We start from the raw sequence: 21,320 nt of genomic DNA on the forward strand, positions 1-21,320 counted from the left end.
GCCTCCGTTAGGCTCAAAGTCTTTCTTTTTTCCCACCTGACAAGTCATGGACCAGAGAGGGCAGGCTGGGGGGAAACTGGGGAATAGTTCTGGGAACCAGAGCTGGGGCTTCTTAGCTTGTCAGGAAATAAAGGAAAGACCTAAGAACACTTTGTGAGGCTGGAGCTGGAGGATTGCTTGAAGCCAGCAGTTCGAGACCAGCCTGGGCAATACAACGGGACCCTATCTTTACAGTTTTTTTTTTTTTTTTTTTTTTTTTTTTGAGAGAGAGTCTCACTTTGTCACCCAGGCAGGAGTGCAGTGGCGCAGTCTCGGCTCACTGCAACCTCTGCCTCCCGGGTTCAAGTGATTCTCCTGCCTCAGCCTCCTGAGTAGCTGGGACTACAGGCATGCACCAGCATGCCTGGCTAATTTTTGTATTTTTAGTAGAGATGAAGTTTCACCATGTTGGCCAGGCTGGTCTCGAACTCCTGACCTCAAGTGATCTGCCTGCCTCGGCCTCCCAAAGTGCTGGGATTACAGGCATGAGCCACCATGCACAGCCCTCTACATTTTTTTTAATTAGTTGGCTGTGGTGGTGTGCACCTGTGGTCCCAGCTACCCTGGAGGCTGAGATGGGAGGTTTGCTTGAGTCCAGAAGTTCAAGGCTGCAGTGAGCTATGATCATGCCACTGCACTCCAGCCGGGGTGCAGAGCAAGACTTTATCTCTATAAAAAAAAAAAAAAAAAAACCTAAGGACTCAGGCTGCTGTTTCCAGTGGAGGAATTCAGTGTTCAATCTGGGCTCTGCCGCTTGTGATCTGCATGAGACCCCAGGTGAGACAACCCAGCTCTCTGAGCCTCAGTTTTCTCATCTATAAAATGAGGGTAGTTCTGTACCCATATACTCCAGGGCCAGAGTGTATGTGAGAGGAGGCAATGCATGTCAAGAGCCTGGCTTGTGTTTAATAGATGGTGGCAATGACTCTTAGCAGACTTCCTGGGCAAAGCTGCAGTCTGCACCATCTAACCCCGGGAGCTCAGCCCCTGACCAGGGAGCTGGAGATAAAAGCCAGGATTAAGGTCCTTTGCTAGTCTTTGGTGAAGTAGGGAGTGCAAGACTTCAAATCCTCCTGGCTTGTATATTGGGTTGGAGGTCCAGTTCCCTTACTTAGTTAACTCTGGACGTCAGTCTGAATCCTGTGGGTGGACATGTGTGCAGCAGAGGTGGGCATATGCATGCAGGGGAGTTTTGGGGATGTGTATCTGTGTGTCTGTGCCAAGTAAATATGTCTACTTTTATAACGGTTTGGAGCACTAATGCGCGCATCCGTGTGTATGTGTGTTTTACACACCTGCTTATGTATGAGACCTTTCCCCATATTCCTGTCCATTCCTCTCTAAGTCTCCCTTAGTCACTGCTGTTTCCCCAGGGCCTGGCACATAGTAGGTGCTCAATAAAATGTAAGTCTACACACACAATAAAACAGAGTCTACACACACACACACACACACAGAGAGAGAGAGAGAGAGAGAGAGAGACCGTTCTCATCAACCTTTGTCTTAAAAACATTTAATTTGGAAACTCAGGTATGAATCTCATACTGTTTTTAAATGTCCTATCTTTTCCAACTTCACCCAGAGACAAGATGTGGCATTGGCTTGGCGGTTGGGGGAGCAAGTGGAGAAGACCTGCACCCAAGTCTGTCAGGCCTTGGCAGGAACCTGGTTGACCACGTACTGGCTGTGTGACACTAGCCAGTTGCTTCTCCTCTCTGATCCACTTGTGTGAGGGTTGAATAAGCCTGGGCAGTGGAAAACCCAGAACAGAACCTGAAACAGTGGAGGAAGCTGCAAAGGAAGTTGTTTAGTTGCAGTACTTCCAACCAGGAATCCCCCACAAAGCTGGGCACTCCCAGACCTCCAGCTCTGGACCTTAGAAACCATCACTCCCTGACATTTCCATTTCTCCTAAGCCAAGGTCTTTTCCAAAGCCAGGCAGAGTCCCTGGACTCCCTGGAGAGGGGTCAGTGGTGTGCCAAGGCAGTGCCCCATTAGCCATCCCCCAGGTATCCCTGATCCCTGCACATCTGGCACCCTGGCCAGGACACAGAGCCTTTCTAAATGATCAATTTCTAGGGTAGGCTCTGCACCACCAACCTGCCCAGTGGCATTGCCATTCAATACCTGGAAAATCTGCCTATGCTGGGGACATGGCACCCACTTTCCACACTTGGACTTAGATGGAAAGGGGGTGCAACCCCAAGCAGCGAGGGCCAAGCCAAGCCTGCTGTAGGTGCAGGGTGAAATCTTTCTGTTTGAGTGTGGCGGCTATCACAAGTTCAGTGACCACATGTAGATTTGGAGGGTGTGTGGATGATAAATCTGGCATTGACTCAGCATCACCAGGGTTTACCATGAAGCTTGCTAGGGCAGGGGTCTGGGGGATGATACTATATCGAAGTCAGGTCGCAGTGTGACCAGATTTGACCTTATGACTTCCCTCCCTCTCTCTTCCACCTGCTCCTTCTCCCCTTGTCCCCTCTCTCATCAAGAGGCAGCATCACCCACCCAGGCCCCACTGTCCACTTTGAAATCATCCCTGACACATCCTTTTCCTTCACGATTGACCCTTGTCACTCAAACTCAGAAAAGAGCAGGGCTGTCCCCTGCTCTCCACCTCCTGACTCCACTGCTTTAGTCTAAGCACTGGCCTCTATGATTTTTAAGTCATAGCTTTCTTCTCTGGAAGGTCCCTGTCTCCCTCCTCACTCCATCCATACTGTAGTTTTCTAAGATGCAAAGCTGACCACATCAAGCCCCCATTATAAAGTCTGCAGTGCCACTGGGCATGGTGGCTTGTGCCTGTAGTCCCAGCTACTGGGGAGGCTGATGTGGGAGGATCACTTGAGCCCAGGAGTTTGAAGCTGCAGTGAGCTACGATTGTGCCACTGCACTCCAGCCTGGGCCACATGGTGAGACCTTACCTCTTAACAAAAAAATTAAGATCTTCAGTGTCTCTCACCTGTCTGTAAGACCAAGTCCTGACTCCTTCAACTGGCCTTGGAGGCCTTTGGTGATGAGGCCCTGTCAGTTTCCTTTGCTGGCTCTCTGCAGCCTCTGCTCAGACCTGCCGAGCCTGTCACCACATTTTGTATGTTCAAATCTCTTTGCAGTCACTCATAAGATTTTGGCTGCCCTTTGTTCCCTGAAGAACTCTTACTCATCTGCCAAGACCTGGTTGAAATGGCTCCTCATCTGTAAAATCTTCTCCAGCACCCTGAGGCCCCACTGGCCTCTTCCTCCCCTGGCCAGACCCTCTCTTATCACACGTCACATGGTACTACAGTTATTTAAGCAACTATTCTCCTGGCAAGACTAGGGGCACTGCTGGGGAGAGGCCTATTTCAGTCCTACTGAACTCCCTGGTGCCTAGCAGGGAGCTGGCATGCACAAGGCCCTCAATAAACATCTGGTAAAAATGAGTGAAGGAGCTCAGGTCCTTTGGGGAAGTCCTATAACCGCCTTGCCTTGACTGCAAGCCAACAGCAAACTTCCTTCCCCAGAATTCTGGGCCGCCTCGAGTTTCGGCAGAGCCAAGTCCTGCTGCTGCTTCACGGAATGAGCAGGAACGGACTCTGAGCTGTTTCCTCCTCCAGTCGAAACAGCCATAGCCCTGGCACCAACAGCTCTATCAGCTCTGTCCCAGGGCCCCGTGGCTCCCTCCCCACCCCCGTGGGTCCACTGCACCCACGTCCCTCACTTACCCTCCTGGGTGTGTACCACGCAAGCTGTACCCCAGGAGCAGGCCTCTCCTGTGTCCTGGGCTCTGGGACTCTGGGCTGAGGGTCTGGAGGGCAAGGAGCTGTCTGGAGCTCTGGCTGCCAGCAGCATGGCAGAGACACAGAGAGCCGCTGCTGCAGAGCCCACAGCCGCCCCCACCCAGGACTGCGGCTCTGACAGCCACAAGGAGCCTCCCAGCATCGATCAGCCCTGCTACTCCGAGCCTCCTCGGCGCGCCTGGCTGAAGCCGGGAGCTTTCCAAGTGTGTGTAAAAAGAAAGAAAATGAAAGAAAGTCAGCCAACAGAGGCCATCGGTGGGAGTTGGATGGTAAAGCACTTGTCAGTATAGAAATGCCACTGGATGGGCAGCGGGAGATCCTCTGACAGGTGTGTGCAAGCGGAGGCCTACCTGGAGGTCCAGGTAACTGAGGGTTAACCCTTTAAGAGCCAACTTCTCTGCCAACTAGGTTTTGGGTCTTGTTTTGTTTTAATGGGAATGCATAAAAAATCACAAGGTGCAGCAGCCCTCACTGGTACTCTCAGCATCTTTAGATGGCTCAAGGCTGATGAGGTGAACATCACTGTCATCCTAAGGGGCTGGGCACTGCAGTGTCTCTGATCAATTCATGGGGGAGTGGGCTGTTTGGCCCGGCACTGAGTGACCCTTCAAGGACTGCAGCTCCCTCTCTCCCATCCTTGGCCACAATGGGGCTTCTGATGTCACCTCACCATCTCCATTTCGTCAATGGGCTCATCGCAGCCCTGGAAAAATCCTGACTCAGTCTGACCATTCCTGGTTCCTTTGCTCCTTCCTGCTTCTCTTTTTGTCTTCTTGTGCCTCTCTCATACACACACACACACACACACGCACACACACACACACATATATATATATGACAGGAAAAAATATATATCGTGTGTGTGTGTGTGTATAAATATTTTTTTGTCTGGCCCACTATTCCAAGCTCTGGCATTGGAGGTCTGATGATCATATTCCTTGAAGCTGAAGGGCATGAGCCTTTCTCCCAACCCTAAATGCGTTGGAAGAAAGTGCAGCTCACTCATGGCCGGCCTCTAGATCACGGATACTATCCATCCCAGTTCCCCACCCCCAATTTTTGAGCCCCTTTCAAATACACATGTGCCCAGGCACAGCAGGATGTCATGCCTTTGAGGCGGCATCACTAAGCATTTTTCTGCTTCTAGCTGCTTCTCCTCCCCAGCCCACTCACCCTCAGAATCTGCAACTAAACCGCTAACATATTCACTGTATGAGGTGAATGGAGTAGTAGGGTCATGGACTTCCAGATAAAGTGATGGAATGATAGGTTCCACATTAAGAATGTTCTTGGCCTTGTTCAATCTTCAAGTTTCCTTCTTGCAAACAAAAGTGAGCCTCCATCCTCCCAAATCCACATATCTTCCTGGGTCTCATCCCTCTCCCTGTCTCTTTTCCTTTTCCCCTCCCTTCATATCTCTCTCCTCTGCTTTCATGCTATAAAGATTTGGGAAGGAAATATCAACACATGCTGGAGGGAACCTTAGGCTGGTCTCTCTGGGCCTCGGTCTACCCATCTGAGAACTGGGAGGCATGGAAGAGCCCTGCAGCCCTGGCACGCCATGCGACTGTATCAAGCCCAGCAGAGGCTGGAGAGCTTCACTTGGTGACCCCACAAGGTTATAACAGTGCATCCTGCCCGGCTGGGCTCACTGGCAGTCCCTCTCAGCAAGCAGCCCGCAGCCTGACTCAACCAGGATGCACCCATTTCACAGGTGAGAAACCAGAACCTGAGGGCTCACAGGGGTGTCTCCATAGATCAGAGACATTTCCAAATCAAACAGCTCCAAATCTGCCCTCAGGAGGCACTGTCCGCCTGCACCCCTCTGCCTGTTAGAACGGGTGGTTCCCACCACTCCTGAATGAGGGTGTGACTCCCGGTTTTGGGGGGACATTTCTTCGAAGTGCTTTCTCCCCAAATGTTGTTTTAGGTCATAATTACGCTCCCTGGCAGGGGTGGGCAAGGCCCTCTGACCTTGTTTAAAGACAAGGAACTGTGAGGGCTGTGAGCAGGGGCACCTCCCTGGCCTGGGCATGTTTGGCATTGGGGTGTGGCTGCGGAGAGCTCGGGCAGAGGGGTGTGGGAAAGTATTGGCAAAGGTCAGGGATACTTCGGTGTCGTTCAGCCTCCACTCCTCTCCCCTCGAGCTCCCTCTTGCTTCAGTCCTGTCCACCGACATCTGCACTCTCCCCTGGCCAGAGGAAGGCAGCCCAAGGGGTCAAGGAGCTGCCTGAGCCCACATCATCAGTGACATGTGCTTGGGGGGCACTGGGTCCCTGTTTTGAGTGACTCACATGTTCCACTTCTGCTCTGAGTTGATCCTCACCCAGGATCTCCCAAACTCACATAGGCTACTCTTGTGTTTGAGTCCTCATTTCTGCCCGTCCCCTCTCGCTACTGAACTTTGCCTATAAACATCCTTTCCCGTCGGCATTCACTTCTAACTCTGGCAATTCCTAAGGGTGTGACCTTGGACCAGTGACTCCACCTCTCTAAGCCTTAGTTTTCTCACCTGTAAAATGGAGACAACACCAGTGTCACAAGTGTTAGATAAGAGAATGCATTTCAGGGGCCCAGCATGTTCCCAGGTACACAGAAGATGCTCAACAGAAATAGCTGTGGTTGTTATGCCCATCCTGATTATCCCCAGTTAGAAATGGTTTCTCCTGTCTACATTTCTGCCGGCCGGCATCGCATTTTACACTCTCTGTTCCAGAGTATGGATGGCGACTCCCATCTCTCCTCTCCAACCACACTCTGAGCTTCCAGAAGACACCTACAACTCCTGGCTCAGCACTGGGCACATGGCAGGTGTTGCATATGCTCTCTGGCCACCAGGTGTGCTATGACACCTGTGCTATGAAAGCTCCCACTTTAACCCCTCCCCAGGCCCCCAGCCCCTCTGGGCTCTTCGCTGTCTCTGCTTCCTCACTAACCGTTCCCACCTCAGTCCTCTTCAATTAGTTTTTGTCACCTCCCCTTTCCAGAAGCCACTCAGCTCAAGATTACTGTTGCCCTCATCTTGCCAAGTCCAGAGGCCATTTCTTGGTCCTCCCCTTCCTTGGCCTGTAGCAGAATTTGACACTGCTGCTCACCCTTCCTTGCAAAACACTTGCCTGGGGACCCCTCCGTACTCCCTTGGTTCTCCTCCTACCTCTCTGGCCATCCTCCTCTATTTGCTTTGCTGGCCCTTCCTCTCTCCACCACTAAGTGTGGGACGCTTCAAGGCATAGCTGTGAGCTCTTTTTTTTCTCCCTAAAGACATTGGCTTCCTCAGTTATCCAGCCCCATGGCTTTAAATAAGATCTATATACTGATATCTCCCTGAGCTGCAGAGTCATAACTCCAACTGCCTATGCCACATTTTCACTTTGATATCAATGAACATTTTAAAGTTAACACGTCCACACCATTACCCTCCGTTTTCCTGTACCAAACCTATTGCCCCCTCTCTGGTCTTCTGCTAGTCTTAGTAAATAGCACCAGCCTCCACCTGGTTATATGGTTGTATAATAAAAATTTGACAGGCTTTCGTCCCTGGTTCCTGGAAGGCAAACTCTAACTCCTTGGAAATTCCCACATGGTAGGAGTATCTTTGTTATTCATGAACCCCTTAGAGTTTATGCTAAGAGATGAGATCAGTCAGGATGCGGGCTGGGCACCAGGAGGAACAACCATGCCATTACAGAGTTGGGGCTTTGAGTCAGCCTGGCCTCCACCGAGGGGAGGGGCATGGAGATTGAGTTCAGTCTCATGGCTGTTGATTCAATCAATCATGTCTATGTGATGAGGCTCTAATAAAAACTCTGGACACCAAAGCTCAGTGGAGTTCCCGGTTGGTGAACACAATGATGTTCCTGGGAGGTGATGTGCCTTGATTTCATGCCCTGAAAAATGTGTGGGAGCTCTGTGTTCAGAGTCCTTCCAGACCTCACCCTGTGTGTGGCTGGTCCTGATTTGTATCCTTTATAACAAAATGGTAATCATAAAAGCAGCACTTCTCTGAGTTTGGTGAGTCATTCTAGTGAATTATCAAACCAGAGGGGGTTGTGGGAACTCCTGAGTTTGTTACCAGCTTGTCAGAACTGCAGGCAGCTTGGGGACCCTCCTGGTAGTTGGCATCTAAATGGGGGCAGTCTTATTGCGGACTGTGCCCTTTAACTTGTGGGGTCTGCATTAGCTCTGGGTGATTAGTGCCCTTGATGACTTATAAAACACGATTGGTGTCAAAGCACACTCTATCACCTTTGATTCTTCTTTTTCCTTCTAATCTCAACCCCAGTGTGAGAGTAGGTCAGGTCAGCTCAACTGTCACAGCTGTTTGGAACACAGCCACTTCTCTCCTCCACTGCCACTGTCCTGGCCCAGCCACCATCATCTCTTACCTGGATAATGGCAACATTCTCCCTGCTTCCATTCTTGCCCCCTGCAGCAGACTCTCCAAACAGCAGCTTGGGGAGCTTGTATCACCCACCCAGCCCACTCAAGACCCTCGAGTGCCCCACCTCCCCTGAAATTAAGGCACAGCCCCTCACCTAGCTCTCTGACCTCACCCCTCACTTCTCCCTCCCCTGTGCTGTCCTTTGCCTTCCTGGCTTCCTTGATGTTCCACAAACACCCCAAGCTTCAGCCTGCCTCAGGCTTTTGCTTGTTCCTTTCCCTGGAATGTTGTTCTTGGTTTTCATTCCCTCATTCCAGCCTGAAAGGTCACCTCCTCCAAGAAGCCTTCCCTGAGCACCTTATATAAAGTAGCCCCTCCCCTTCTCTCCTCTCACCCAGCTGTATTCTCCTTGACAGCCTTTACGGCATATTACACATGCATTTATTTATTTGATTATTGTCCGTCTCCCTTAGGAGAATGTCAGCTCCCTGAAGCCAAGAACCACGTCTACTTTGTTCACTGCTATATTTCTAGTGTTTGGCTCCATATGTATTTGCTGAATGAATGAATAAATTACGTGCCACCAAGAAAACTGGCCAGCTGGAAGAGGTATCATATAAATGATCCGGTACCTCATGGAACGTTTTGCTTTCCAGCTGGTTGTTATAAGGATTTATTTACACAGATGTGGCAGGAATCGCTGTAGGGCTGTACAGTTTCAACAGCTTGAGCTCAAGAGAAAAAGTGCTTTGTTAGTAGGTAACAAACGAATGCTCTGAAAGCACAATGCGCCAGGTCATTTCCTTCAAAAATCACCACAAGATTAAACACAGAAACACAAATGAGAAAAATACACTGAATGTGCAGTCTCGTGACTTGGGTTTTAATCTTTTCTCCCGCATCATAGTTAGGTGAGCTTTGGCAAGTGGCCTCCCCTCCCTGTGCCTCAGTTTTGTTGTCTGTAGAGTGGGGATAATGGTAATACCACTGACCTATATCCCAGAGTGGCTGTGAGGGTTCTATGAGAGGCAGGATGGGAGCAGGCCCACAGGACTTTATTTGGTTGACTCCCTTGCTAACATCTACCAGGGCAGGGAGTCCCAGGACATTTGGGCAAGAAATAAAGAGTCAGTACCAAGTAGACCTCTAGGAATAGGGACCAATTTTCAGTCTCCCAGAAAAGCTGCTGAGAGAAGAGACTTTGCTATAACAGAATGAGAGAAAAATGCTGAAACCAAGTTGTCGTATGTCATGCGGCTGTTTTCTCAATCAACTGTCCCCTCAATTCCAAGATCTCAGGCACGGTCCTGGATTCTACCCTGTGAGTAGAGTGAGTGAGAAGCATTGGAGACACGGAAGCTGAGCATCACTTGGACATAGAGAGCAAGGGGCTGGTGGGATCAGAGGCCAGAGGTGAGGCAAGAAGCACTCTAAGCCACTATTGTCAGGAGAGCTTGGATTTTAGCCTCAGGACATCAGGAAGCTACTGGAGGGTTATAGTCAGGGAGTGATGCGAGCAGATCTGTGTTTTCAAAGGACCCCTCTGGCTGCTGCCATGGGGTGGGTGATCAGGGACAGGTGTAGGAGCAGGAGCAACCAGAAGGCTGACCCAGTGGTCTAGGCAAGACATGGATTTGGTGATGCCCCCAGGAAGTGAATAGAAGACAATGACAACCAAGACACGAGCAGAAAAGAAGGGAGGGTCAAGGATGACTCCAAGTTTTGGATTTAGGCAAAGGCAGGGAGTAAGACATTTGCAGAGATATTTGAGGGTATCTTTGCCACACTTTCACCCTACACTGATCTCCAACAGTCCAACTGCCAGCCCCTCAGAGTGGTTTTGACCCACAGTGATCTCAGAAGGTCAGCTGACAAGGGACAGAAGGACCTTTAAGCCAGTGTCAAGGTCCACAGAGGTGAAGCTTTGTTTCTGCTAAACTCAGCAACCATCACCATCCACATCCAACTTGCTCATCCTAGTCCTTCTCTCCACCAATGATTTTATAAATCAAAATCACTTTGGAGTTGATGCTAAGAAAAATTATCTTTTATATTCAGGTTTTAATGTCCAGAAGCCCATTTCAACTATCAAATTGTTTATCTCTAACTCGCTGCTTCTCACTTCATGAGAGTTTCTTAGTAAAATTAATGTTTGCAGGCTGAACTATTTTGCTATGGCCTTGAGCAGCCACTCTGTGGTGGATGGGCTCAGCTGGGATGGTTGTACTGTTGCTCCTGGGTCTTGCTGGGAAGGTAAGGTGGTAACCAAGTGCACGACCTACTTAGATGTCTGCATCACACCTCTCCAGAGATTTCTTAAGGATGGAGACATGAGTTTTCCTTCCACACTTACCTCCCTCCCCTGGTCCCACTACAGCTCGAAGTTCAGTGCTCTGCAAAATAAATAGTCTCATTCACCAGGAACAAGCTGTCCCTGTTACAGCCTGAATTGTGTCCCCCAAATTCATATGGTGAAATCCTAACACTCGCCACTTCAGAATGGGCCTATATTTGGATATAGGGTTTTTAAAGATGTGATTAAGTTAAAATGAGGTCGTTAGGGTGGGCCCTTATCCAATCTGACTGGTGTCTTTATAAGAAAAAATTTGAGCACAGACATATTCGGAAGGTGAGGACACAGGAGAAGTCAGCTGTTTAGGAGCCAAAGAGAGAGGACTCAGAGGAAACCAGCCCTGCCAACACCTTGGTCTTGAACTTCTATCCTCTAGAACTGTGAGAAATGAATCTCTGTCGTTTAAGCCCCCCAGTCTGTGGTACTTTGTTATGGCAGCCCTAACATGAATGCATGAATACAGCCCCAAAGCCAGCTCTCTCAGAACTGCAGCTCCAGGGACAGAAGGAAGACTATGTGACATTGACATTGGCTTTGAATAAAAAAATTTGTTTTTGCAAAAAAGAACACTTTAGAATGAAAAGTGCCAACATAACCATTTTTCTTATACAGTTGACTAGCAAAATGTGCACACACACACACATTGGTGGGGGCAGAGGATTTTTTCTTAACTCTAACTCCTCTTTGTGATTATATAAACAGTGAACATTCCACTGGGGGAAATTTAGAAAGTGCAGAAAAGCACAAAGAAAAAAACAAGTCACCTGTTATCCTCCCACACTTTTGTATCTGTTTCTTCTATCTTCTCTTTCTCTCTCCCCACTCCTTTCTCTCTTGCTTACTTCTGTTTTTGTCTACCTATTTAAAAAAATATAGTTTGGATTAATTTTGGCAAATTGCCTTTACACTTAATACTGAAATATGAACATTTTCTCCTCCATTATTAAAAATTCATCTCAAAACAGTTTCGATGGCTGCCCAGAATCTTCCTTCTGTGATCTATATCGCCACAGCCGACTCCCAGCTCCCTGCTGCTGGCCATTCGCATTGTTTCCTGTTGTTAACTAATATAAATACTGCTGTGATACACATCCTTGTAGATCAATCTTTGTATACATTTTGGGTTTTTCCTCAGGGCAAATGTCCTAGAAGTGAAATTACTAGTTTCTTATATTTTGAAAGAGGAAACTTTAAAAGCCTTTAAAACTTTCTAGTAGGTTATGCCACTTTCAGGGGTATAACAATTTCTCATCACACATATTAAAAGATTCCTAGGGTATCTGTTATAATTTTAGACATCTTCCAAAAATAAAAAGAAACAAACAAAATAAAACCCAAGTTACCTGCCTATAGTCAATACAAGAAAGTGACAGCCATCCCCGGCTAAAATGAAGTTGCCCTTCAGGTGAGAGCCTGGTTACTTAGGAAGGAAGGAAAGGAGGTGGCCTGGCTGTTTTCTCAGCATTCTGTGGAGTGGACACCAATCTTACAGACGAAGAAACGAAGGCACAAAGCGGGTAGAGTCACCCATGTGCCCAAGGCCAAGCATAGCTTGAGAAGGAAGCAGTCAGGATTGAAATTCAGTTTTGCCTGTCTCCAAAGACCAAGGGCTTAGCCGTTATTCCAGAGGGTCTGTGAGTGCTGGTTTTCACACAGGGACAAGCTGCTGAGCAGGGCAGCAGCAGGATGGCTCCCAGATCCAGCCCTGGGTGTGCTGTTTTGCCTTCCCATCTTGCCAGCAACATGAGGTACTGGGTGTGCGGGACCAGGAAGACGCAAAGCTGGTGTGTGCCCCAAGGGAGCACGAGCTGGTGTGGCCCACCTGGCCCTCACCAGGTGATGGCCAACATACCCACCTGGACATTTGCTCATCTGGGACACAAACCCTCATTGCTGTGTTGACCCTACTAGAATAGCCACAGCTGTGTAACAGCCCAGACAAGGATGCACTAATGAGACCGTCAAAGAAAATACGTATATAGATAAAAGCAGGAAGGAGAGCAAAAATACCCCAAACATGCCGTGGCAGGGAAGTGAAATTATGAATACATTGTTTTATCCATTGTCCAGTCTTTTACAAATGTACTGCTGTTTCTGCAGGGATGTGGTGGCAAAATAAGGTATTTGAAGTCAGATGGACTGGGTTCCAGTCCTGCATCTTAATGGGCAAGTGACTTTGGGCAAGTCACTTCACTTCTCTGAGCCTCAGTCTCCTCGCCTGCAGAACAGGAATAATCATTGCGTCTTGTTCTCAGGATGAACCTATGTAAGAGGTGATCCTTAGTACTGTGCCTGGCACGTGGTAGGGCACGGCAAATACCAGTTTCCATGCAAATTAGCACCTCGCTGAGCCCCAGGCATGAACAAGGAGACAAGGCCCTGCCTTGGGAGGAGCTGAGTGTGGAGAGGAAGAGACAAGGCTATTGAGGTGATGAGCAGTGGAACAGAAGTGACAGATCAAGTCCACGTTATTTTCAGAAAATTATCATGCTTTGGGTCTTTAGCTCACAACGGCAGCAAAATCGGAGAAGGAGGCATGCTTCGCCCCTGCCCGCTCTTTGGTCTCTCCCCAGCATCACCTTTTGCATTTCCATCAAAAGGTACCCACGTCCCAGTTCCCAGAGCCCTGCTGTCTTCTGGGGCCAATCTGGTCAGATCACTTCTACAACACACATGCATGCCCATGGGTTTCTAGACCTCCCCAGAGAGCACTTGGGAAAAAACCATGAAAGAAACATGTGCTTATTACATAAAACTTAGAAAACACAGAAAACGCAAATTGCCCATAATCTCTAAACTTAGAAGTAACCACAGCTAACCTATAGATGATATTTTGATGGAAGCTTTCAAGGTTTCTTCCCCCATCCTCTTCCAAGGAGCGACAAACAAGGTGGTGATTTGGGCACTGTGACAGTTCTGTGGGGAGGGGGCGTTGGGTGGGGCAGGCTCTCTCTTGTCAAACCTTGGAGCAGCGGCTAATTCAGCCTAGGAAGGAAGCCAGTTCCACACACACCCACCCCCAAGGTTGTCAGGGAAGTGCCACCCCAGAGCCACTGGCAGGGGATCCGCTGTGGCCCATTCCAGAGAACTCCCAATAGTCCCCCAGGGTAAAGGGGCTGTGTCTCCTAAGACTTGTTTGTAAACAGATGGTTCAGAGCCTCAAGCTTGTTTTCTCAGGGACACCATGATGGCGAGGGTTTCGGGCTGGCCCACAGTGGCCCCATCAACCCGAGACAGAGGCCAAAGACTGCGGTCCCAGAGCCAGCTCAATTCAAAAGGCCACTGAGCTCCAAGGACCTCTGCAGGCTCCCAGGCCCCACCCAGGCTCCCCCTTCTCAAGGCTTCAAACCAAAGACACCCCTCAGTGGACTGACCTCAGGGAGATAATAATTGAAAAACCATCTGATGGTGTTAAAAGATACTGACATGCGGATAACAGATATGACAGCCACAGAGCCCACACAGGAATATTGCTCTTTATCTCAAAAGGACATTTAGTAAGCCGAGCGCACTTCTCTTTTGGTGGAATATCACACCAAGGTAAAGTGGCAATGCGTAGGCTCTGCGAGGACCGGGGAGGCGGTCACCCGCTGGAAATAAGCCCGAATTGCAGCTTTCAGACCTGCTTCTGCCTTTACTCCTCCTTTACTAATAGAAGGAGTTTTTGAAAGCCACTGCCGAGGGCTTCAGTTTTGGGAAGTGGGGTAGGGAGGCTGGGCGTTGGGCAACGGGGGTGGATGATTTCGCAGAGAGGCGGTTTGCAAACTGGGCATTTCTAAATCAAGGCTGCCAGAAGCTCTGGGTGCACACAGATGCTAGTGGGCTTCTACAGGTGCCCCCAGGTGAACCAGGGCTCATGGCTCTCACACTCACCGTCTCCTTGGGGGTTCACAGTCCACGCTCTAAGTGCAGGGAACCCTAAGAGAAAACGAGATCAGAAAAGCACGTTAAGGGGGCTTGCATTTTCCAAGTCACAAACTGGGGGCCAGGGATTCAGATCTCACCGAAACAGTTTTAAATGTACTGTTTGAGCCAATCCCAGTAGAGAAACTGGAGGATTTCATGCAAAAGTCAGGCTTTCTGGCTCCACTGGGGAGGACCACATCTCTGGGCCAGGTGCCAGCAGGATGGGCTCCCCTCTGCTCTGGTGTCTGATGCTGTGACCTGCACAGCTCAGTTGTGCCTCCTTCCTAGAGACAAATCTCCCAGGCTTTGTTGGGCATCCTCCCCTCTCCCCTCCCTTTGCTGGATCCAGACACACAAACTGAGAACTCTGGAGGAAGACGGCTGGGCCTGTCCCTTAGAGAAATTAAGGCTGAGAAGGTAAAGTCAGGCTCTGGACAAAGTCTGGGGTTGGGGCCCTTTCCAATATCCCTGGCCTGTGGCTCTGGGGACTGAAGCAGTCAGGGACTTGGGGGTATCCCTGTCATTTGAGGAGGGTTTAAGGAAGGAACTCTACAAAGGTGTGGCAGGAGTAGGGAAACCCGGAAGGACGGTGCAGCTCCCGGGACAAGTGAAAGCAGGGGGGATTCCTTTCCTGCACCCCTAGTCCTGAAGGAGATGGGAGGATGGGGTGGCTTCCAGAGAGGGCTGTGCAGAGCAGATGCTTGATGGGAGCTGTCACCTGTGATCAAAGCATGCAGCCAGCCCAAGGGACCCTGACCATGAGGGAGGGAGTTGGGGGGCTACATACTCTAACTTCTCTCCCGGTCACTCTATGTCTCGCCAGACCTAACAGGAAGCCAGAGGGAGAGGGAGCCCATTGGTGCAGCCCCTACCAGCCACCTCCCTGGACACACAGCAGGCAGGATAACAGTGCTGAGCAGATCCTGAGGGGCAAATGGCAGGCCTCCAGCACAGTGGCCTTGCCTCCCTGTGTCCTACTCACAGGGCTCACATCCTCAGGCCCCAATCCAGGGCTAACCAGGTCCTAAAAAGTGTCTGAAGGCTCCATTCTACCTCACTGACTATGAGTTGGCACTGGGCACTTGGTGCCGAGCCCTCCTGAGCCCTGCTGTGCTGCTCAGCTGGCCTGAGCCTGAGCTTTTGCTCTGTCCTCTGGCACCCCACCCTTGCCACCCTCACCTTAGCACCTGGAGCTTGCTGGGCCCTGATCCTCCCTTCCGCCTCCCTCCAGCCTGTTCTCTTCTACTGCACACCCTTCAAATTCCTCCCACTGTTGAGCCAGCCTGTCCCCTTCCCAGAAAAACAGCCCATCCCAGAGTTCACAGAGATCCAGGAGCAGAGTTGCAGGGAACCCACAGCCACGAGGCCAACACAGAGCAGTCATGGGGCCAGCTTGGGAGCCCCAGAGCTCCCCACCCCAAATCTTTTCTGGGAAAAACTCGAGCCCGACAAAAGGCAGCCAAATGCAGGGTTTCTTGGAACCTGGAGCTAGAAGTGATTATCAGCTCCAGCACCTGCTTTGTATAGATGGGGAAACTGAGGTCAGGAGAAGGGTGGAGTTTGCAGCAGCCACACAGCCAGAGAGTGGCAGTGCCAGTGTTTTGTTTGCTCACCAGGCTGTCCCTTCCTTCTGGCCTGGGATCCGTGAGGCCGTAGCCATGTCAGGAGACTGGAGTTAGCTCCCTTTGACAATAGCAATCTTACTAATAAGGCCAACCTGGAGGGGTTCCTTTGAGCAGGCACAAAGCTAAAATCTAAAACCCCTGAGCATTTACTCCTCACTCCAACTCCACGAGGCGGGCACTGTTATTACTCCCACATTACAGATGAGGAAGTTGAGTCCCAGAGAAGTTACTTGGCACACACAGCACAGAAGCAACCATGTCAACACGACGATAAGAACAACAAGCATCGCTGACCAGGCTGTGCTCCCGGGCTGGCCCTGTGCAGAAGCCCTCACACGCAGTACCCCATTAAGCTTTTTTTTTTTTTTTTTTTTTTTTTTTGAGACGGAGTCTCGCTCTGTCGCCCAGGCTAGAGTGCAGTGGCGCAATCTCGGCTCACTGCAAGCTCCGCCTCCCGGGTTCACGCCATTCTCCTGCCTCAGCCTCTCCGAGTAGCTGGGACTACAGGCGCCCGCCACCACGCCCGGCTAATTTTTTGTATTTTTAGTAGAGACGGGGTTTCACCATGGTCTCGATCTCCTGACCTCGTGATCCACCCGCCTCGGCCTCCCAAAGTGCTGGGATTACAAGCGTGAGCCACCGCGCCCGGCCCCCCATTAAGCTTTATCTGGAGCAGCACTAGCTGCACGGTCATTGAGACACCCTCTGACTGTTTTGCTTCACGCATTCGTCTGCTGACCCGCTGTGGGCCTCTTCCTGATGTCTCCCTGATGCCCATATGAGGCAGAAAACTGAAAACTGGCCCCCTGTCACGCCCAGCACCTTCCAGCCGCACTTAAGGGGCCTCCCCGGGCTCCCCTGGGCCCACCTGCTCCCTACTCAAGGCCCTGAACTCCTGTAGACTGTAGTGTCATCCTAGGGCTGTGGGCGGCCAGGCCTGTCTTTAACAGCAGTGACCCCATCTTCTCCAATGGGGAATGTTGGGATGAAAGATTGATGAGCAATCTGTCCTCACTAGTGAATTTTTAATTACGGAAGAAAGGAGCCCCCAGCCCCTGGCCTAAACCAGGAGTGTGAGGAGGATTGTTCTTGGATGTCACCACGGTTAAAATTTCATCTGCGTTGACAGCAGCCATGAACCCTGCATCCAGGTATTTCTGTCCATAAATAAACGTGAAGGCCTGGGATAGAAAGTAATCAGTGAAATTGGAAAAATCCCCTGACTTCTAACATAGATGGTTCTGGAATGATATGTGAGTAACTGAGCTTAGGACCCCAGAAGGCCAGGGGCAAGTCCAAGCAGAGCGGGCAGTGGATGCGGTAGGCTGAAGCCATCCCAGCTGTTGGAATCTATGATTCTCGCCCTTCTAAATTGCAGGTGACTGCACCTGTCACCCTGGATCCTCTTATAGTCAACCAGCTGACATGGGGCTGAGCTCAGAGCATGGCCTGGGGGCCTTGCAGAGGCTTTAATCAGGATCAGGGCCCAGGTAAGCCACTGCCCCAGAAAAGCAGGATGCCCGTGGGATGATCCATGACTCAGGTGGGCCTAATTTCACAGGTCAGTCAGCAAAGGGAAAGCATCACCTGGGCTTGAATCTCGGCTCCATAGCTTCCTGGCCCATGTTCTTGAGCAAGTCACTTCAGCCTCCTGAGGTTCAGTTTTCTCTTCCATAAAATGAGGGTAGAAACAACTCCTGCAGAGGGCTGTGGTGAAGGTAAAAGGAAAGGATGTGTGGAAAACACTCAGCACTCTGCCAGGCCTTGGTCAGTTCTTTTTTTTTTTTTTTTTCCCCTGAGGAAGGGGCTCTCTCTGCTGCCCAGGCTGGAGTGCAGTGGTGCAACCATAGCTCACTGGAACCTCAAATTCCTGGCCTCAAGCAATCCTCCTGCCTCAGCCTCCTGAGTAGCTGGGAGTACAGGCACATACCACCACACCTGGCTAATTTTTAAAAAATGTTTTTTGTGGATATGGGATCTTGCTACATTGGTCTCGAACTCCTGGCTCAAGCAATACTCCTGCCTTGGCCTCCTGAAGTGCTGGGAATATAGGCCTGAGCCACCCTGCCTGACTGGTGACTGAGTTCTTGATCAACAACAAAACGAGGAAGAATAAATCACCCATTCTACTTTCAAATGGTTTATAAACTAGTGAGGATCTCACACAGCCCAAAAACAAAACTCGAAAGGAAGAAGGGAAGGGGAGAAATCAGGGGTGGAGGCAAGGGATCATTTTAACTTGGGGGTGGCAATCAAGGAGGCTTCATTGAAGTTGAAAATACACCTCTGAGCACTTTTATCCTTCGAAAGTTCAGGGACTAATCTTGGGTGGAAGGCCTGCCTGCATCCTGACGTTCTCTCTGGGAAAACTGGGTGGCAATGAGGTTCCAGTGTGTACCTGGTTCTCCGTGATACCACTGTTCAGTCACTAAAGTCATGAGTCATTGGCTCCAGGAGCCCCAGGATTTCCACAAGTTCTGCCTCCTCCAGGAAGCCTCCCAGGATTGCTTCAGCCCACGTGAACCTCATTCTTCTCATGTGCCAGTAGCACCCAAGGCCCAAACAGCATGCCCTAAACAGCCTGCTTCCAAAGGAGAAGGCTTGGGTTCTAATTCCAGCTCCACCCTCTACTCCCTGTGAGATGTTAGGCAAATACCAGCCGCTCTTGGGGTCCGAGTTTCCTTGTCTGTGGAAAAAGGGTTGGACTAGCTTAGGGTCACTCAGAGTGAGCGCTGGGGAGCACTAGTCTTTCAAGAAGCTTCCTGTAGCTCCCACCGCCCTTGTAGATTTCACAAGGCAATGACTAAGGCTCTGATAAGTCCTGCAACATAGAAACCAGCTTAGTTTGGTTTGACCCAGTATTTCCCATATTAACTTGACCTTGAAACCTTTTTTGGAATAAACTAGCATTCCTTAGAATATACTTTGGGGAATGGTGGCCTGAAAGATCTCTCAGGTACCTTCCTGCTCTGTCATTCAGAGATTTAGTAAGTCTAAGATGTGGAATTTCACCCCCTCAGTAACTTTTCCAAAATGTCTTTCCTTGATTTCTGGCTGAGATATGAGGCCCCCCCTGCCTCTTCCAGCTCTCAGGGCAGGTGCTATGACTGGGTCTCCATCACAAGAATCCCTGTGTTGCATTGGTGCGTGTGTCTCTGCCTGTGGTGGCCGTATGCTCTTGAAGGAGGGACTGTGCCTGGACACTGGTGTGTCCCAGGGGTTGACAATCTCAGAGCCTGAAATGTCACTGTGTGCTCAATCAAAGTTTTTGAACACAGGGGTGAGGCTTTAAGTATTTAGCAAGCAGCATGACCTTGTCATGTGCCAAGGGGGACACTAGCTACAAATAACTAACAGGGCTTTCCTGACCCTGCTTGTCAAACATCAGCCCTGGTGGAATGAATGAATGCATGAATGAATGAGTTGTAAGACCCGTATAAGAGATTGTAACTATTAACTAAAGAGGAAAAGCACTTTCTAAGGCAAAGCCCAATGTTGTGTTTTTTAAATGTTTTCCCTTTTCTGGACTTTTCTGGCTTGGCTGTTCAGATGTGGGGGTGGGGGCTTGGTGGTGCAAAGATACCCGACCCCCACCATGGCACCAGGCTGGAGCCAAGGCCAGATGGGAAAGCGGGCCTTTCTGTGTCCTTAACAGACTGGCGGCAGCTTTGGTATTTCAAATGTCCTTCTGAAATCTGAATCCGAAATGGAACAATTCTTCAAGTAAATAATACCACTGATGTCAGTGTTGCTGCAGGAGGTTCAGCAGGCCCAGAAACTCAGAGGTGAGGACGTGGTATTCTGGCCACACAAGGTCTCTGGCTCCATGAGGCCACCTGCCTTGCCAGGGAATGAACAGTCTGTGGGTACTTAAGACATTGGCCTAGCTAAGAGACACATTTTATTTTTTTCCTGATTATACTTGATAGTGCCCCAGGGACATTCAAAAATGCCACACCTTGGGACCCTATGCTGTCATGGGCTTCGGGGGCCTGGGTCAAGAGTGAGAGGGTGAGGGGTGGTGGAGCCAGACGGAGGAGTCTTGCAGCTGCAGGGGAGATAAGAAAGGGTCAGGGCCTTCTCTGAGTGATGGGCTGCCCCTGGCACCCGCTGAGCTACCGATTGGGATGGCTTCAGATTTCCATATTGGTTTCCTACTCGGCCAGGATTTGACGCAGATACTCCCCGGTTTGAGTTACAGAATCCGGATCATGGCTTCCTGACCTTTGGCTTCTTGGGCAGTTTGTGGAGGAGGGGGAGGTATTGAGTTTTCAAGAGGGGCCGGGCCCAGGGTGCATTCAGAAGGCTTGGAGGAGAGTGGCCAGGCTGGAGCCAGGGCTACCCCTCTGTGGCGGGAGTGGTGCCCCCGCACTCAGGGACCCTTCAGCAGGGACCCCCTCCCATTGCCACCTAAGGACAGGAGGCACACTCTGGGACACCTCTCCAAGGAGAAAGTCTGAGTTTAGTGCACGTATCGTATGTTTAACACCTCCCCGATGCTTGCTAAATTCTCTCTTAAACAAGGAGAGCAGACCTCCACTGGTAGGATGCAGTATCCACCCAGGATTTAATAGCATCAGCAGTCTGCCTTCTTTTTCTAAAGTTTTTTTAAATTGTTACTTTCTATTTATGACAGCTGTTACCATTTTTTCCCATTTATGGTAGCAATAAAGTTTCACTCTAAAATAAGTTTACTTTGGTTGAAAAAAAGTGAGCTCATTTGAATAAAGATTTTCAGTACTTTTTAGTACAGGTGTTCTGATCTCCAGGTGTGGAGGGAGGGAAAGAAACAACTGGAGTTTGGGAAACTCTCATCTAGTCCAACCTACCCACAGCAGAGATGGGTACACTGAGTCCCAGAAGAGATAGGCATTGCCCAAGCACACACACCTCATTATAAAGGACTGAGGCAGGGTAAAGAGCTCAGGGTTGGGGACTACAGCCTTTTTCCACTTCGTCGTCTCTTCTTTGTGAGGCCAGGATGTGAATGTCTCTCTCGATGTGATCCTCACAAGGGTGGGGAAATGTGGGCTCATAGATCTGCTGCCGCCAGGGTCCTGGGGGCTCTGCGGGGGCTGGAACTGAGTGAGCCTTTTCATCTCTACCCCACAGAGCCGGTCACAGAATTGGTGCTTAGTGAGAACCTGGTGAAAGGATAGATGGATGGATGGATGGCTAGAAAGAAAAGTGGATATATGGAGATACAGATGGAGAGAGAAGGGGATGGATGGATG

At 50.1% G+C, this 21,320-nt stretch overlaps 1 protein-coding gene across 13 annotated transcripts in view; it reads right to left on the minus strand.

Moving 5' to 3' along the window:
- ATP2B2 (ATPase plasma membrane Ca2+ transporting 2) overlaps positions 1–21,320 on the minus strand; it is a 390,019-nt gene that overhangs the window by 288,740 nt on the left and 79,959 nt on the right. For 7 of the 13 annotated variants that reach the window (XM_032149713.2, XM_032149709.2, XM_032149708.2 and 4 more), the window contains exon 2: positions 14,429–14,473. The gene's annotated coding sequence lies outside the window, so the exon portion shown is untranslated. Of the gene's footprint in view, positions 1–11,319; positions 11,526–14,428; positions 14,474–17,673; positions 17,757–21,320 lie in introns of those variants that run through there. The other 6 variants (XM_032149703.2, XM_058437262.1, XM_058437260.1 and 3 more) reach the window with 4 other exon arrangements.

The sequence above is a fragment of the Hylobates moloch genome, unplaced genomic scaffold, assembly GCF_009828535.3.
Source record: "Hylobates moloch isolate HMO894 unplaced genomic scaffold, HMol_V3 SCAFFOLD_4, whole genome shotgun sequence".
Taxonomy (NCBI): Eukaryota; Metazoa; Chordata; class Mammalia; order Primates; family Hylobatidae; genus Hylobates; species Hylobates moloch.